Source organism: Bombina bombina, chromosome 6 (genome assembly GCF_027579735.1).
Source record: "Bombina bombina isolate aBomBom1 chromosome 6, aBomBom1.pri, whole genome shotgun sequence".
Lineage (NCBI taxonomy): Eukaryota > Metazoa > Chordata > Amphibia > Anura > Bombinatoridae > Bombina > Bombina bombina.
The window spans coordinates 1,157,702,186-1,157,718,555 of record NC_069504.1 but is presented as its reverse complement, the minus strand read 5'-3'; the positions used below and the strand labels follow the sequence as shown (position 1 = coordinate 1,157,718,555).

The following is a 16,370-nucleotide window of genomic DNA, read 5'->3' as shown; positions in this document are numbered from 1 at the left end:
CCAATGCAGGGCTAATCATTTAAAAAAAAATAAAAAAAAAATTAGTTGTTTTTTGGGGTGTTGGGGTGGAGAGGGCGAAATTGCATGGGCGGGGGGCAAGGAAATGTTTGCCCAGGGCCCAGTCAGTATTAAAGACAGCCCTGTTTGTAGCAAGTGAACTGTGTTTGTCTACTCCTTAACCGAAGATCCACTGTATACTGCTTTTCCTAAGGCTACCGTCAAGGACGGACTTGTCACGGCTAGTACCGATAGCTCATTTGCTGTTTAGAAGGAGAAGCAGTCAGTCTGAGTTTCTTGTGAAAAGTACCCAGCAGCGCCGCTCCAGTGGACACAGTGAGTACAGACCTGATTGCTGCAGTTCAGGAAGTATCAGGAACTGCACAAGTGTATTTGCCAAAAGAAGATGCTTAGCTTGGTTCAGATATTTTGGATGATGCTGGGTTTCCTGAACCGTCTCACTTGCTCTCAGGCACCATAGGGCTCTTGTCATCAATCCATGGATTCTATATTTCTATAGTACCAGTCACAACCTGCCTTCCTATAGTACCACTTACATCCTGCCTTCCTATAGTACCAGTCACTGTATTGATTCCAGTGGTACCAGTCCTGAAAAATGTCCCTTAGTATGTGCCAGTCCTGTTTTGGCTGATCATAATCCAAATTCTTGATTTTCTTTTATATTTTGTATTTTTAATAAATAAGTTTTGATCCCTGGGTTGAGCCGGTCTGAGATTTTTTTTCTTTAGAGTGCATGTGTATTTGGATCTTACCCACAGCTCTCTCCATGGGATTTCTCTTTCACATTTTGGATGTAGCTACTTGCAAGCTGTGGATGCCAAGGTGAGGAAGAACGAAGAGTGTGCAACTCATAACATGTAAGTCTTCTGTTTATGATTTATTTTATGATGGTTACTCCCTTGGTCTGCTAATCCCGAATCACTGATCTGCAAGTTGATTGAGGACTAATAATAGCACGATAGTTAGTTGCTGATACAGACAGTTCTTTTATTAAACCCTTTTGCTGGCTACCCTTGTGGCTAGGGAATTATGTTATAACAAAAAACAGAAAGAAGAGGTAGCGCAAACTGCACAGATAAGCTATTTAATACAATAATAACTATGTTAAAATACAATTTAGCACACACATAAAAAATATAAGTGTATTATAGGTGAGACCTATAAAGTATCAATAATACTAAGGCCTCGATGATTGAAAGCTCGTTTTTAAAATGATATGATGTAAAGATGTTCGCACTGGAGTGCGAATATAATATCGGAATGAATGAAAGTGTTCGAAATTGATTGCGTGTATGTCTTCGAAATGGGCGTTTTTTCATCATTCGACATACGCTGCAAATGGTTTTTTTGGTTTGCGTAATGTTAAATACCCACTTCGTATGTGTAATTCTGTATTTGTAATTTTTTAAAAAAAGTGTCTATTGATCAATTGTATTATCAACTTTGAACTTAGAAATTCTGATTTGTATATTATAAATATTAAATGTCCAAAACTCATGTATTATTTCTGACTTCTGTTTATTTTGAAATAAAAAGAAAATTAATACAATTGCATTCATAAGTAAAGCAATGCAATGTAATTATACAGTTTTAAATCAAAAATAATTATTAATCATGTGTTCCCTCACACTGGTGTTTACAGCAGGGTCCTGTGAAGAAAATTCATTTTGAATTATTCCATGTTCATCATCATAATCCACATCAATATCTAGATTATTTTCAATGGCTAAATTATGAAGCATACAACACAAAGTTATTATGTCTGCAGCCTTTGTCGGTTGATACTTTAATGCTCCTCCAGTTTTATCAATACAACGGAACCTACTCTTAAGAAGTCCAAATGTACGTTCAATAGCTGATCTTGCTTTTGAGTGTGCATCATTGAACTTCATTTCTTTTCTGTTTGCTGGTTTGGAGACAGGTGTGATTAACCATTTGTAACATGGGTATCCTGCATCTCCTGTTGGATGTATGATTTATGGTTAGTATTACAAATAATTAATTTTATGTATTAGGCAATTAAACATCTTAGTACATAACTTACCAAGTATCAAATCATTTCCACAAATTCCTGCATTCATATCTTCATAAAGGAGTGATTGCTTTAGAATATACGAGTCATGTGCACTCCCTGGAAAAGCTGACAACAAAGAAATAATTTTGTATTTGTGGTCACATACAACTTGAGTGTTTAGAGAGTGCCACCCCTTTCTGTTAAAATATGTTTCTGGATGATCAATTGGTGCACAAATTTGTATGTGTGTGCAGTCAATACATCCTAGAGTATTTGGTATTCCATAATGTTCATAGAAATATTCCTTAATTATATTTTTTTCATTTTCAGTCATTGGAAATTGTATAAATCTGTCAATATTTTTCTTGAAAACATTAATTACCTGGTTAAGAAACCTGGAAAAAGCACTTTGTGACACACCTGTAATAGAACTGGTGGTATGTTGGAAAGAACCCGTTCCCAAAAAATGAAGTGTGGTCAATAATTTAACAATTCCTGGTATTGCTCTATTTCTCCTTGTTCTAGGATCCAAATCATCTTTAAATAATTCATAAAGGGTAATTATATTTGATTTGTTAAATCGAAATCTTTGAAATACAATATCATCAGGCATGTCACTTAAAAATTGTCTTTCTCTGTATGTTCTGGGCCTGTATACCCTGTGTGTCCTCATGGTTGTTGGTTCTGAAATTAATCTTTGAGATTGTTCAACATCATTTTCATTCAATATTTCTATCCTATTTGTATGATGTGTTATCAACCTCCTTCTCCTTTGAAATCTTCTATGTTGAAATAATGTATAATATATATATTCTGCCATCTGTAATAATAAATATTAAATAGAATTGTAAATTAAATATTTTATTAAATTTAAAATCATATATTTCGAAATAATTTTCGTAAACTTACCCTCGTAAATAGAATTTCACGCACTTTTTTGAAAATTACGTCAAAATATTTATAGTCTCCATAATTGCTTATTACGATGCTCTTTGATCACGTCATTTTTGATCATTGCACATTTTGTAATAAAGTTTTGCAGTGAAAACATACGCAATCATCCTTCGCTATTTCAATATAAACTTCGTAAATGTGTTTGTGAATATTCGTAACTGCAATCGTTACGTAATTTGACATTATAAAAGTCCACTTTTTATGGCGCGAAAATCTCTTTGCTACTTTCAGGAGTAAACTTAAAATTCGATTTTCATTTCCAAAAGAAAAACAAGTGTATTTAAATTACGAAAATATTAACAATGGTAAGTACATATAATCCACCATATTATATATATTTATTATATTATTTTACATTTACTTTTATTTATTTAAAGAAATATGACATTTAATGGTAATGTTATTTTATTAAAAAGACATTTAAAATGTATTCATAGGTTCTACCAACTGGAGTATCATCACAAAATAGTGAGTCTGGTAGAAACCCTGCATTCACAGAAGAGGAAAATCTGGTATTAGCACAGCAAATGCAAATGTATTATGATAAACTGTTTGGATCCATGGCTGCAAAAACTTCTAATTTTGAAAAGAATTCAATATGGGAAAAAAATTCCAAATCTGTATCAGCTGTAGGTGTTAGGCCCAGATCAGTGACCAAATGCAAAAAAAAGATACTCTGATTTAAAAAAAGTTAAAGCAAAAATGGGAAAAGAAAAAACTGAAAGAATGAAAACAGGTGGTGGAACAAATGTACCAATCACATACTCTGATTCTGAAAAAATAATTAGAGAATGAATCCCAGCTGCAATGGTTTCTGGAGTCCCTGGACTTACTAATATTGGTGTAAGAACAGGTCATTTTTATTTTGTTTCTGGATAATGTAATTTTAAATATGTATGTGAAATAATAAATATAAAATAAACCAAAAACATTTCTTTTTTAGTGGCAGATGAACAAAATGAAAGCTCACAAGAAAATCTTGAGACACCATCATTGGATCGTAATGAATCTAATATTAATGAAAATGAAATGTTGGATAATTTAGAATGTAATATAACTAATAAAGAAATAAGTATTGAAAGTGAACTACCACCCAACAATATATCATCTCAAAATGAAATACCAATAAATGTAGTGTTGGATTTATCACAAGCCACATTTTCAAATAGTAACATCGAACAGGAGGAGGAAAACAACAATAGCGATGAAGCTGAACATACAATTATTTATTTACAAAATGAAAATAATTCATTACCATCAGAAAATGAGAACAATCCTGAGGACAATGAATTTTATAAGGATGTTGGTGAATTTAGTTATAAATTAATACAACATAATGATTTATTACGCGACAGACTTGAGATTATGAATAACACAATGCTTGAATTTAAGGAAGAAATAGTTAAACAAAATCCTGCTATTAAAAATGTAAATGATTCTGTGGACAAAAGTAATACACATTTGGAACACATTAGTGAGTCCTTAAAATCAATAGCTCAGTCAATGATTTTATTATGTCAAAAAAATGATTGTACTAATACTCCTTTAAATTTAAATGTTAGTTCTTCAGAAAATCCTGAAAATTTAAATTCATTTGTAACCGAATCAACCAATTTAGGTAATTCAGATATTGATGGAATACATTCTGATGTTATAATTTCTGATGGAAAAAGAAAAGGACATCAGAATTCTGATGGTAATCTTCAAGCTAGTAAAAAAACAATAAGAAAATATAGAAAAAGGAAATAAATTTAATATGTGTATATTATTATTCTTTGAGTTAAACATAGTAATTTAAAATAAATGAAGATAAAAAACTTGTAAAATATTTGTAAGGTTTATTTTTGAAAAATATTAAAGGGACAGTGCACACAAATATGCAGACAAATGTGTATTATAAACTAATATAAGTAAGAACATGATTTGATAATGATATATACATCCATGTTAAATAATTATATATTCATACTTGTGAACACCCCACACTGAAATCATAAATCAAATGTACACGTCCCTTTAATACATGTGTGAAAATATGTAATGTGTTGTATGGTGTATAAATCTAAAAAATAAAAAGACCAATTGTAAACATTCTTTTTATTAACTTTCTAAATAACAAACGAAAAAACAAACATACGATATTAATGTGGATGATACAATGGTCCACCACGTGTTTTAACCCCAGAATAAAATGCCCTTCCCTCCCACCTTCTTTCTCGGAACATTAGAGCGCGCTGTTCTCTTTGATTTTCCATCACTCTGGTTAAAAGTCTTCTTACTTTTTGATTGTGAAGTCTTTTTTTTTAAATTGTGAAGCATTGAGTCTTTTAAAATGGTGAGATTGTTGTTTATATTCTCTATCAAAACACACATTTTATCCCATTTATTCTCTTCCCTTTTTCCTGTTAGACATAAAACAAATATCATATTAAACTACATTAAAATGTAATTGCACTAAGCACATATTTAAAATATTGTTATGATAAAGAAAAAAAGAAAAAACATAATTTATGCTTACCTGATAAATTTATTTCTCTTGTAGTGTATCCAGTCCACGGATCATCCATTACTTATGGGATATTAACTCCTCCCCAACAGGAAGTGCAAGAGGATTCACCCAGCAGAGCTGCTATATAGCTCCTCCCCTAACTGCCATTACCAGTCATTCGACCGAAAACATGCAGAGAAAGGAAAACCATAGGGTGCAGTGGTGACTGTAGTTTAATGGAAAAATTACCTGCCTTAAAGTGACAGGGCGGGCCGTGGACTGGATACACTACAAGAGAAATAAATTTATCAGGTAAGCATAAATTATGTTTTCTCTTGTTAAGTGTATCCAGTCCACGGATCATCCATTACTTATGGGATACCAATACCAAAGCTAAAGTACACGGATGACGGGAGGGACAGGCAGGCTCTTTATACGGAAGGAACCACTGCCTGAAGAACCTTTCTCCCAAAAACAGCCTCCGAAGAAGCAAAAGTGTCAAATTTGTAAAATTTGGAAAAAGTATGAAGAGAAGACCAAGTTGCAGCCTTGCAAATCTGTTCAACAGAAGCCTCATTCTTAAAGGCCCAAGTGGAAGCCACAGCTCTAGTAGAATGTGCTGTAATTCTTTCAGGAGGCTGCTGTCCAGCAGTCTCATAGGCTAACCGTATTATGCTACGAAGCCAAAAGGAGAGAGAGGTAGCCGAAGCTTTTTGACCTCTCCTCTGGCCAGAATAAACGACAAACAGGGAAGACATTTGTCGAAAATCCTTAGTTGCCTGTAGATAAAATTTCAGGGCACGGACTACATCTAGATTGTGTAGCAGACGTTCCTTTTTCGAAGAAGGATTAGGACACAAAGATGGAACCACAATCTCTTGATTGATATTCCTGTTAGTGACCACCTTAGGTAGGAACCCAGGTTTAGTACGCAGAACTACCTTGTCTGAATGAAAAATCAGATAAGGAGAATCACAATGTAAGGCAGATAACTCAGAGACTCTTTGAGCCGAGGAAATCGGCATTAAAAACAGAACTTTCCAAGATAACAACTTGATATCAATGGAATGAAGGGGTTCAAATGGAACCCCCTGTAAAACATTAAGAACTAAGTTCAAACTCCATGGTGGAGCAACAGTTTTAAACACAGGCTTGATCCTAGCTAAAGCCTGACAAAAAGCTTGAACGTCCGGAACTTCTGACAGACGTTTGTGTAAAAGAATGGACAGAGCTGAAATCTGTCCCTTTAAGGAACTAGCGGATAAACCCTTTTCTAAACCTTCTTGTAGAAAAGACAATATCCTCGGAATCCTAACCTTACTCCATGAGTAACTCTTGGATTCGCACCAATATAAGTATTTGCGCCATATCTTATGGTAAATCTTTCTGGTAACAGGCTTCCTAGCCTGTATTAAGGTATCAATAACTGACTCAGAAAAACCACGTTTTGATAAAATCAAGCGTTCAATTTCCAAGCAGTCAGCTTCAGAGAAATTAGATTTTGATGTTTGAAGGGACCCTGGATCAGAAGGTCCTGTTTCAGAGGTAGCGACCAAGGTGGACAGGATGACATGTCCACTAGATCTGCATACCAAGTCCTGCGTGGCCATGCAGGCGCTATTAGAATCACTGATGCTCTCTCCTGTTTGATTCTGGCAATCAATCGAGGAAGCATCGGGAAGGGTGGAAACACATAAGCCATCCCGAAGGTCCAAGGTGCTGTCAAAGCATCTATCAGAACCGCTCCCGGATCCCTGGATCTGGACCCGTAACGAGGAAGCTTGGCGTTCTGTCGAGACGCCATGAGATCTATCTCTGGTTTGCCCCAACGTCGAAGTATTTGGGCAAAGACCTCCGGATGAAGTTCCCACTCCCCCGGATGAAAAGTCTGACGACTTAAGAAATCCGCCTCCCAGTTCTCCACTCCCGGGATGTGGATTGCTGACAGGTGGCAAGAGTGAGACTCTGCCCAGTGAATTATCTTTGATACTTCCATCATTGCTAGGGAGCTTCTTGTCCCTCCCTGATGGTTGATGTAAGCTACAGTCGTGATGTTGTCCGACTGAAACCTGATGAACCCCCGAGTTGTTAACTGGGGCCAAGCCATAAGGGCATTGAGAACTGCTCTCAATTCCAGAATGTTTATTGGTAGGAGACTCTCCTCCTGATTCCATTGTCCCTGAGCCTTCAGAGAATTCCAGACAGCGCCCCAACCTAGTAGGCTGGCGTCTGTTGTTACAATTGTCCAGTCTGGCCTGCTGAATGGCATCCCCCTGGACAGATGTGGCCGAGAAAGCCACCATAGAAGAGAATTTCTTGTCTCTTGATCCAGATTCAGAGTAGGGGACAAGTCTGAGTAATCCCCATTCCACTGACTTAGCATGCACAATTGCAGCGGTCTGAGATGTAGGCGTGCAAAGGGTACTATGTCCATTGCTGCTACCATTAAGCCGATCACCTCCATGCATTGAGCTACTGACGGGTGTTGAATGGAATGAAGGACACGGCATGCATTTTGAAGCTTTGTTAACCTGTCTTCTGTCAGGTAAATCTTCATTTCTACAGAATCTATAAGAGTCCCCAAGAAGGGAACTCTTGTGAGTGGAAAGAGAGAACTCTTCTTTTCGTTCACCTTCCATCCATGCGACCTTAGAAATGCCAGTACTAACTCTGTATGAGACTTGGCAGTTTGAAAGCTTGAAGCTTGTATCAGAATGTTGTCTAGGTACGGAGCTACCGCAATTCCTCGCGGTCTTAGTACCGCCAGAAGAGCACCCAGAACCTTTGTGAAGATTCTCGGAGCCGTAGCCAATCCGAATGGAAGAGCTACAAACTGGTAATGCCTGTCTAGAAAGGCAAACCTTAGATACCGGTAAAGATCTTTGTGAATCGGTATGTGAAGGTAAGCATCCTTTAAATCCACTGTGGTCATGTACTGACTGTGACAGACCCTTCTGTCAGGACTGAAGGAGTTAATTGTGTTTAGCTCAGAAACTAATTTCTAAAGACAGAGTTGCTGGCTCCAGCTATAACCTAATTAGTGCTAAGCATTCTATTGTTTGATCACCTCCAGAGAGAAAACGCCTAAGTGATAAGAAGAGCCAAGAGTGTCTTGTGGTTGAAGTGTTTAAGTAATATAATTCTATTGTATCATGTCAAGGGCGCTTCTCCCTTTTATCTAATGTACAACATTCTTTCAACCCCCATCTGAGGGGGGGTCAAAAACCTGTATAAATCTGTGTGCTGCCTTCAAATAAAGTTATCATTCTGTTTAAACCTGAAACTGGCTGGGTTGTGAATTGCTGATTGTCTATGCAGGACATTGTTCATCTGGGGTTAACCCTCGGTACACAGTTGGTACTGTAACACTGACCCTTTTGGATCATGGGTAAAATTGTCCGAATAGTTTCCATTTTGAACGATGGAACTCTTAGGAATTTGTTTAGGATCTTTAAATCCAAGATTGGCCTGAAAGTTCCCTCTTTTTTGGGAACCACAAACAGATTTGAGTAAAACCCTTGTCCTTCTTCCGACCGCGGAACCGGATGGATCACTCCCATTAATAAAAGATCTTGTACGCAGCGTAGAAACGCCTCTTTCTTTATTTGGTTTGTTGACAACCTTGACAGATGAAATCTCCCTCTTGGGGGAGAGAATTTGAAGTCTAGAAGGTATCCCTGAGATATGATCTCTAACGCCCAGGGATCCTGGACATCTCTTGCCCAAGCCTGGGCGAAGAGAGAAAGTCTGCCCCCCACTATATCCGTTCCCGGATCGGGGGCCCTCGATTCATGCTGTCTTAGGGGCAGCAGCAGGTTTCCTGGCCTGCTTGCCCTTGTTCCAGGACTGGTTAGGTCTCCAGCCTTGTCTGTAGCGAGCAACAGCTCCTTCCTGTTTTGGTGCAGAGGAAGTTGATGCTGCTCCTGCTTTGAAATTACGAAAGGAACGAAAATTAGACTGTCTAGCCTTAGGTTTGGCTCTGTCTTGAGGCAGGGCATGGCCTTTACCTCCTGTAATGTCAGCGATAATTTCTTTCAACCCGGGCCCGAATAAGGTCTGCCCTTTGAAAGGTATATTAAGCAATTTAGATTTAGAAGTAACGTCAGCTGACCAGGATTTTAGCCACAGTGCTCTGCGTGCCTGAATGGCGAATCCGGAATTCTTAGCTGTAAGTTTAGTTAAATGTACTACGGCATCTGAAATAAATGAGTTAGCTAACTTAAGGGCTTTAAGCTTGTGTGTAATCTCATCTAATGGAGCTGATTCAAGTGTCTCTTCCAGAGACTCAAACCAAAATGCTGCTGCAGCCGTGACAGGCGCAATGCATGCAAGAGGTTGCAATATAAAACCTTGTTGAACAAACATTTTCTTAAGGTAACCCTCTAACTTTTTATCCATTGGATCTGAAAAGGCACAGCTATCCTCCACCGGGATAGTGGTACGCTTAGCTAAAGTAGAAACTGCTCCCTCCACCTTAGGGACCGTTTGCCATAAGTCCCGTGTGGTGGCGTCTATTGGAAACATCTTTCTAAATATCGGAGGGGGTGAGAACGGCACACCGGGTCTATCCCACTCCTTAGTAACAATTTCAGTAAGTCTCTTAGGTATAGGAAAAACGTCAGTACTCGCCGGTACCGCAAAATATTTATCCAACCTACACATTTTCTCTGGTATTGCAACTGTGTTACAATCATTCAGAGCCGCTAACACCTCCCCTAGTAATACACGGAGGTTTTCCAGCTTAAATTTAAAATTTGAAATATCTGAATCCAGTTTGTTTGGATCAGAACCGTCACCCGCAGAATGAAGCTCTCCGTCCTCATGTTCTGCAAATTGTGACGCAGTGTCTGACATGGCCCTAATATTATCAGCGCACTCTGTTCTCACCCCAGAGTGATCACGCTTACCTCTTAGTTCTGGTAATTTAGCCAAAACTTCAGTCATAACAGTAGCCATATCCTGTAATGTGATTTGTAATGGCCGCCCAGATGTATTCGGCGCTACAATATCACGCACCTCCCGAGCGGGAGATGCAGGTACTGACACGTGAGGCGAGTTAGTCGGCATAACTCTCCCCTCGTTGTTTGGTGAAATATGTTCAATTTGTACAGATTGACTTTTATTTAAAGTAGCATCAATACAGTTAGTACATAAATTTCTATTGGGCTCCACTTTGGCTTTAGCACATATAGCACAGATATCTTCCTCTGAATCAGACATGTTTAACACGCTAGCAAATAAACTAGCAACTTGGAAATACTTTTCAAGTAATTTACAATAATATGAAAACGTACTGTGCCTATAAGAAGCACAGAAAAAGTTATGACAGTTGAAAATTAATAAACTGAAAAGTTATAGCATCAAATCTTTGTAAAAAACACAATTTTAGCAAAGGATTGCTCCCATTAGCAAAGGATAACTAACCCTGATAGCAGAAAAAAAATAAAATTAAAAAAAAAAAAATACAGAAATAAACGTTTTTTTATCACAGTCAACTACAATCTCACAGCTCTGCTGTGAGTGATTACCTCCCTCAAAACAAGTTTTGAAGACCCCTGAGTTCTGTAGAGATGAACCGGATCATGCAGGGAAGACAATAAACTTCTCTTGACTGAATTTTTTGATGCGTAGCAAAAGCACCAAAAAAGGCCCCTCCCCCTCATACACAACAGTGAGAGAGATCAGTAAACTGTCATAAATTAAATAAAACGACTGTCAAGTGGAAAAAAATAGTGCCCAAAACATTTTTTCACCCAGTACCTCAGAAAATTAAACGATTTTACATGCCAGCAAAAAACGTTTAACATTAATAAATTGAGTGTTATTAAAAAGCCTGTTGCTAGTCCCTGCAAATTAGGCTAAAGTCTTATGCATACAGTATAATTCCAGTGAAGTGCCATTCCCCAGAATACTGAAGTGTAAAATATACATACATGACAGCCTGATACCAGTTGCTGCTACTGCATTTAAGGCTGAGTTTACATTATATCGGTATGGCAGAATTTTCTCATCAATTCCATTGTCAGAAAATAATAAGCTGCTACATACCTCTTTGCAGATTAATCTGCCCGCTGTCCCCTGATCTGAAGTTTACCTCTCCTCAGATGGCCGAGAAACAGCAATATGATCTTAACTACTCCGGCTAAAATCATAGAAAAACTCAGGTAGATTCTTCTTCAAATTCTACCAGAGAAGGAATAACACACTCCGGTGCTATTATAAAATAACAAACTTTTGATTGAAGGTATGAAACTAAGTATAATCACCACAGTCCTCTCACACATCCTATCTATTCGTTGGGTGCAAGAGAATGACTGGTAATGGCAGTTAGGGGAGGAGCTATATAGCAGCTCTGCTGGGTGAATCCTCTTGCACTTCCTGTTGGGGAGGAGTTAATATCCCATAAGTAATGGATGATCCGTGGACTGGATACACTTAACAAGAGAAAAGGAATTGATAGTTCATGTGTTAAAAATAAAAACTGTGACAACAATGTAAGTTTATTTTTACATTTAAATAAAAAATGCACACACATATAAGTGACATTCTTTATTAACATGCAAATTAACATGGTAAGGTGTAAATGAATACATACCTTGTTCATGTGGTTGAGAATCTTCTCCATTGGCAGCATCAACCACATTTGTACTAATTGCATTTTCATCATCTTAAAAAAAAAGAAAATGAAATTATTTAGAAACATATTTATATATTAATTTCTATATTCCAAGTAGTGAAAATAAAATATTGTGCATCCATTAATGTATAACAAATCCCTTTTATGGAGGCATAATTAATAAACATCAATTACAAGTGCTTTTAACATTATTTACAAATCTGAAGCAGGTTTTTGGGGTTAAACTTAGCAGATGTAAGGAGATATCCTAACATGTTATAGATCAGGGGATTTACATATTGGTCTATAGGGAACTTTGTCATATAAAAAAATTAATATATATTCAAAAAATACAACGCTTAAAGGGACACTGAACACACTCATAGAACATGCAATTTTAAGAAAATATCTAATTTACTCCGATTATCAAATTTTAATAATATTCTTGCTATCTTGATTTGAAAAAGAAGGCATGTAAGCTAAGGAGCCAGCAATTATTTTGGTCAGCAGTTGTTTATTTGTGCGTGAACTTATCCAACAATCAAGAAGAACAACCCAGGTTGATTGCCAAAAATGTGCTAACAACTAAACCTACATTATAGCTTTTCGAATAAAGATAGCAAGAGAATGTATAACATTTGATAATAGGAGTAAACTAGAAAGTTGATTTTAATTGCATGCTGTATCTTATTCACAATTTAAAGAATGTGGGTTCATTGTCACTTTAAATTGATGTTTAAATTTACATGCTAAATGATTATAAAATAAAAATATCCACATATATACCGGTAATGATGAATTCAATATTTTGAATTGCTGTAATTTCAAATTGGTCACTTCCACGCGCTGCCTCAGTGCTTTCAGCAAGTAATGCTGGTGGTGTAGTAACTTCTTGCACTAAATTAAAATAAACTTGATGTAATATTTTATAAGGAACATGATATGTTAACTAAATAAATTAAAAGAAAAAAAAATTACCTTCATCCACATCCTCAGAATTATTTTGCTGTGAAACATCACTTTCTAGGCCAACAGAGACATCTACATGTTCTTAACACAAGGGAGAAGTCTGGGAAGATGATGCTGAAGTCGACTGTTGCTCAATGTCCACATTAGTGGTTTACAGACATTAAAAGTTTAATAAATATTCTTTTATATTTTAAAAATCGCCTCCTCCTATTCTTTCTTTGAACTTTCCTTTTAATGTCTGCAACCCTTTTGCGACATTGAGCAACAGTCTTTATATGTGTGGCATTTAAATTAACCATTTCAGCAATATCTTCCCAGATTGCATCCCTTGTCTTTAAACTAGTGTCACGCCTCTGTGGTCTAAAAAGCAAGTCATAGTTTGGCTCCAGAGCAGATACAAGGATTTCATTCTCCACAACTGTAAACCTCTCAGCAACCATTTTCAAATATCTCATCAACTGCCTCACAGAATAAAATATGATATCTATATAAATATACATGTAACCAGAGTAAAATACACTGTGATTGGAGAATATTAAGGAAGTACTCATAAATATGCATACATAAATGTATTGCAAGGTATTATGGTAACAGAAATAATATAACAATAAATATGATTGGTTAACAAATATTGCACATTGAACATTGTTTAAAACATATACGCAATTTCGTAATAATACAAATGAGTGAAAATATCTAAATAAAGAGCGTAAAAATATTTATTGTACGATTTCAATAAAAAGAATAACAAAATATAACCAGAACAGTAAAAGCAGAATTCATTGCGAAGGAGAGTTTCATTGCGAAGGAGAGGGCGTAAGATGGGCGTTCCATGGGCGTAACCTGAGTAAATCTAGCAGGTTTCACAGATATGTTACGATGATATAAAAGCATACGCCATACGAATCGCACATTCAACTCACATACATATCTCGCCAGCCATCCTTTGGCGAAATAACATGAATAACATTATTTACAATATTTATTTCATTTTAAAAATAATGCGATATAACGTATTTAGACAATATACTATAACTGTAGTTTTACATTTTGAAATATGCAAACACAAACTGAAATAAAGTGAATCATTAAAATTACGAAGCGACGCAATGATATATGGAAACCCATTTCGAGGTTCGTGAAATGATATAAGGAGGCGAAGTCTATAGTTTACTATGGACAGCTTATCGCGTAACGTATTGTTTACAATGGACTGCCCACTTTATACGATCATTACGCAAGGCGTGAAATTTGCGAGAGTTGCGAGTCAGAAATACACATTTCTCGCCGCCAATTACGAACTTTCAATCATCGAGGCCTAAAAGAGCTATGGTAACAAAAAAGGGACGTCTTCATTATAAGATAAAAACATACAAATATTTATAAAATGAGAGTGCCCGGGCTGGGAATTATTTTTAAAACCAGATGGAAACAAATAAGATTTGAGCGATAGGCAACGCCTTCAAACAACCACCAAAACCAGAGGGAGAAAAAAAGCGCTCTATAGCGCATAGAAAACAGTCACAGCAAAGTTCCAAATCTTCGCGGTGATGGCGTCCCTCGAATTCCGATTGGCTGATAGGATTCTATCACCAATCGGAATTAAGGTAGGAAAAATCTAGCTCGCATTCTATTGGCTGATCGGAACATTGGTAAGAATTGGTAAGAATGGTATATACATTCTGTGAGTGCTGTACATTATGTAAAAGCTGTACAATCTGTGAGTGCTGTATATTCTGTGAGTGCTATACAATCTGTGAGTGCTGTATATTCTGTGAGTGCTGTACAATCTGTGAGTGCTGTACAATCTGTGAGTGCTGTATATTCTGTGAGTGCTGTACAATCTGTGAGTGCTGTATATTCTGTGAGTGCTGTACAATCTGTGAGTGCTGTATATTCTGTGAGTGCTGTACATTATGTAAAAGCTGTACAATCTGTGAGTGCTGTACATTATGTAAAAGCTGTACAATCTGTGAGTGCTGTACATTATGTAAAAGCTGTACAATCTGTGAGTGCTGTACATTATGTAAAAGCTGTACAATCTGTGAGTGCTGTACATTCTGTAAGTGCTGTACAATCTGTGAGTGCTGTATATTCTGTGAGTGCTATACAATCTGTGAGTGCTGTATATTCTGTGAGTGCTGTACAATCTGTGAGTGCTGTACAATCTGTGAGTGCTGTATATTCTGTGAGTGCTGTACAATCTGTGAGTGCTGTATATTCTGTGAGTGCTGTACAATCTGTGAGTGCTGTATATTCTGTGAGTGCTGTACATTATGTAAAAGCTGTACAATCTGTGAGTGCTGTACATTATGTAAAAGCTGTACAATCTGTGAGTGCTGTACATTATGTAAAAGCTGTACAATCTGTGAGTGCTGTACATTATGTAAAAGCTGTACAATCTGTGAGTGCTGTATATTCTGTGAGTGCTGTATATTCTGTGAGTGCTGTATATTCTGTGAGTGCTGTACAATCTGTGAGTGCTGTAAATTCTGTGAGTGCTGTACAATCTGTGAGTGCTGTATATTATGTGAGTGCTGTATATTCTGTGAGTGCTGTAAATTCTGTGAGTGCTGTATATTCTGTGAGTGCTGTACAATCTGTGAGTGCTGTAAATTCTGTGAGTGCTGTACAATCTGTGAGTGCTGTATATTATGTGAGTGCTGTATATTCTGTGAGTGCTGTAAATTCTGTGAGTGCTGTACAATCTGTGAGTGCTGTACATTCTGTGAGTGCTGTAAATTCTGTGAGTGCTGTACAATCTGTGAGTGATGAACATTCTGTAAAAGCTGTACAATCTGTGAGTGCTGTACAATCTGTGAGTGCTGTACAATCAGTGAGTGCAGTACAATCTGTGAGTGCTGTACATTCTGTGAGTGCTGTACATTCTGTAAAAGCTGTACATTCTGTGAGTGCTGTACATTCTGTGAGTGCTGTACATTCTGTGAGTGCTGTACAATCTGTAAATATTGCACATTCTGTGAGTGCTATATAATCTGTGAGTGCTGTACAATCTGTAAGTGCTGTACAATCTGTGAGTGTTGTACATTCTGTGAGTGCTATACAATCTGTGAGTGCTGTACAATCTGTGAGTGCTGTACAATCTGTGAGTGCTGTACATTCTGTGAGTGCTGTACATTCTGTAAGTGCTGTACATTCTGTGAGTGCTGTACATTCTGTGAGTGCTGTACATTCTGTGAGTGCTGTACAATCTGTAAATATTGCACATTCTGTGAGTGCTATATAATCTGTGAGTGCTGTACAATCTGTAAATGCTGTACAATCTGTGAGTGTTGTACATTCTGTGAGTG

At 36.9% G+C, this 16,370-nt stretch overlaps 1 long non-coding RNA gene across 1 annotated transcript; it reads right to left on the bottom strand.

The window, feature by feature from the left end:
* Window positions 1-12,070: 12,070 nt before the first annotated feature.
* LOC128662492 (uncharacterized) lies at window positions 12,071-12,989 on the bottom strand. The gene is made up of 2 exons (XR_008402792.1): window positions 12,877-12,989; window positions 12,071-12,141 (listed from the first exon to the last, which is right to left on the bottom strand). It is a non-coding gene; the product is annotated as an uncharacterized LOC128662492 (long non-coding RNA).
* Window positions 12,990-16,370: the final 3,381 nt, after the last annotated feature.